The sequence below is a fragment of the Dendrobates tinctorius genome, unplaced genomic scaffold, assembly GCF_039654945.1.
Source record: "Dendrobates tinctorius isolate UK_male_01 unplaced genomic scaffold, ASM3965494v1 ptg000184l, whole genome shotgun sequence".
Classification (NCBI taxonomy): Eukaryota; Metazoa; Chordata; class Amphibia; order Anura; family Dendrobatidae; genus Dendrobates; species Dendrobates tinctorius.
The window spans coordinates 19,122,702-19,126,281 of record NW_027361851.1 but is presented as its reverse complement, the minus strand read 5'-3'; positions in this window follow the sequence as shown (position 1 = coordinate 19,126,281).

Below are 3,580 nucleotides of genomic sequence, written 5' to 3'. Positions count from 1 at the left end.
TTCTGCTGACTAGCATGGAAGGAGTTAAGTTCCAATTGCATATCAAAGTCAGGATGGCCGAGCGGTCTAAGGCGCTGCATTCAGGTGGAGTTGTGTGTTCAAATCCCACTTTTGACATCAACATTTAATTTCAAGAAACTTTATCTTCATTTATTGATTAGATGAGGTCAAACAAAACTTAGTAATGTGGTTTTGAAAAATTTCCTGAGAGTCTTTGGAGTGAATCTGAATTTGTCCTCTCAAAAAAGTACTCTAGGAACATCAAACAGATTTTTTGTGCATATGTCTGTTGTTCTTTTGGCACTAGAAAAATCCTTTGGACAGTCAATGAGGAGGGACTATTTCACCTCTTTGTGTTCTCTGTCCCTATTAGGGTAGGGAATCAACCTTCTACAGTACTGTCATGAAATATATCTAGAAACGGATTTGCTGGTAAGTCTACTTTCATAGTTTTCACCTCATACATCAATAGACCATAACGATACTTAATAAACAAAAACTTAACAAGTAGGTAATCATAGTTTAAAAAATGTGAAATGCCCATGTCATTCTGACATGTTTCAGCACATTTTGGGACAAATGGTCTCACTTTTAACATTAACAATCAATAAAATATTTTCTCTAAATTTTTGTCTCTATTTTGCTCCAATTGTTTGCATCTCATAAAAAATAAATCTTGATGTAACATTATGCATGCAAATTGTGTTTTATGTGCGACCATGACCTATTCTAGAAGCACAGGGTTAGAATTATACTGGTGCATGGAGACAAACTGAAAATGTAAAACTTCAATGGCAAAATTGCTGTCTTTTTCTACTCATTCACAAATAGTTAATGAATGTTATTAAATATGTACAGCAAAATGGAAGGCGTTTCAAATAGAAATCATGCTTCAAAAAACAGTCAAATGAAAAATTATAATATATCCCTCCAGGTGTGACACTTGACATTTGCAGAGTGTCAAACCCCCCAGAAAAGGTATAGATATGGCCGAAATAGCTCAGTTGGGAGAGCGTTAGACTGAAGATCCAAAGGTCCCTGTTCCAATCCCGGGTTTCGGCAAAATGCTTTTTCTTCACCGTTTACAAGTGGTTCAAATCCCACCTCTGACATCAACTTTTAATTTCAAGAAACTTTTTTCTTCATTTATTGATTAGATGAGGTCAAACAAAACTTAGTAATGTGGTTTTGAAAAATTTCCTGAGAGTCTTTGGAGTGAATCTGAATTTGTCCTCACAAAAAAGAACTCTAGGAACATCAAACAGATTTTTTGTGCATATGTCTGTTGTTCTTTTGGCACTAGAAAAATCCTTTGGACAGTCAATGAGGAGGGACTATTTCACCTCTTTGTGTTCTCTGTCCCTATTAGGGTAGGGAATCAACCTTCTACAGTGCTGTCATGAAATATATCTAGAAACGGATTTGCTGGTAAGTCTACTTTCATAGTTTTCACCTCATACATCAATAGGCCATAACGATACTTAATAAACAAAAACTTAACAAGTAGGTAATCATAGTTTAAAAAATGTGAAATGCCCATGTCATTCTGACATGTTTCAGCACATTTTGGGACAAATGGTCTCACTTTTAACAATCAATAAAATATTTTCTCTAAATTTTTGTCTCTTTTTTGCTCCAATTGTTTGCATCTCATAAAAAATAAAACTTGATGTAACATTATGCATGCAAATTGTGTTTTATGTGCGACCATGACCTATTCTAGAAGCACAGGGTCAGAATTATACTGGTGCATGGAGACAAACTGAAAATGTAAAAATTCAATGGCAAAATTGCTGTCTTTTTCTACTCATTCACAAATAGTTAATGAATGTTATTAAATATGTACAGCAAAATGGAAGGCGTTTCAAATAGAAATCATGCTTCAAAAAACAGTCAAATGAAAAATTATAATATATCCCTCCAGGTGTGACACTTGACATTTGCAGAGTGTCAAACCCCCCAGAAAATGTATAGATATGGCCGAAATTGCTCAGTTGGGAGAGCGTTAGACTGAAGATCTCAAGGTCGCTGGTCCAATCCCGGGTTTCGGCAAAATGCTTTTTCTTCACCGTTTACATTTTAAGGAGATATTAAACAAAGCACATGGACTGATCATGATCAAAAGGCCTAAAAATCTTAACTGTCTACAGAAAACAAAATGTTAAAAATTTGAGAAATGGTAACTTTTTCCTTTTGAACACATGAATGTTTTTTAGTAATTTTTCCTCTATTTTGTTTTATTTCAGATTGACTTAGCTGTAAGAGGATTAAAAGGTAACCTGATAGCTGAAACAGACAGCACTTATCAGACACTAGCTGAATGATTATAGTCAGCTTGTTTGACTTTAAAACACTGAGGCATTACTGAGACAAATGTCCTTAAAAAATATGCTGTGGACAAAGTCAAAAAGGCAAAAAACACAAGCTCCACACAGGTCCGTCATCTTTAATTTGAAATATAGGAGGTTTCTACTTTAATGGTGAGACAAAGCATCTACATATTTGACATTGCTCCAGTGAGTAGAGTCCACTTAAAAATGTATGGGTTGCTTGCCTCTGCAAGCAAAAGCTGGGCACTAAACTGGCATACTTGCAATGCTGGATGGTTCAGAGTGAAAACACCTATAGGCTGACAATAGTAATTGCAGGTGTTGATTAACTCATTGTGCAAAATAATTTCTAAAATGTGGTCACTTTGGGAGGTTTTCTGCTGTTTTGGTACTCTGCAAATTTCATCTGCAAGGTATTCCTGCAAAATCTGCATTGCAAAACCCAAATAGGGCTCTTCCTTTCAAAGCCCTGCTGTGTGGCCAAACAGTAGTTTCTGAAGAAATGTGGTGCATCACCGTATTTGTGAGAAATCTAACATTTCTAATATCCAAACAAAATAAATGGAGGTTTAAAAATTAATGCAGACGAAAAGTACGCATATAAAAAATGTTATTTATTGACTTTTTTGGGGTGGTGTGACAAGTTTGTAATCACAAGGAATGGTAACATTTCTGCTGACTAGCATGGAAGGAGTTAAGTTCCAATTGCATATCGAAGTCAGGATGGCCGAGCGGTCAAAGGCGCAGCGTTCAGGTCGAATTCTCCCCTGGAGGCGTGGGTTCAAATCCCACTTTTGACATCAACATTTAATTTCAAGAAACTTTATCTTCATTTATTGATTAGATGAGGTCAAACAAAACTTAGTAATGTGGTTTTGAAAAATTTCCTGAGAGTCTTTGGAGTGAATCTGAATTTGTCCTCTCAAAAAAGAACTCTAGGAACATCAAACAGATTTTTTGTGCATATGTCTGTTGTTCTTTTGGCACTAGAAAAATCCTTTGGACAGTCAATGAGGAGGGACTATTTCACCTCTTTGTGTTCTCTGTCCCTATTAGGGTAGGGAATCAACCTTCTACAGTGCTGTCATGAAATATATCTAGAAACGGATTTGCTGGTAAGTCTACTTTCATAGTTTTCACCTCATACATCAATAGACCATAACGATACTTAATAAACAAAAACTTAACAAGTAGGTAATCATAGTTTAAAAAATGTGAAATGCCCATGTCATTCTGACATGTTTCAGCAC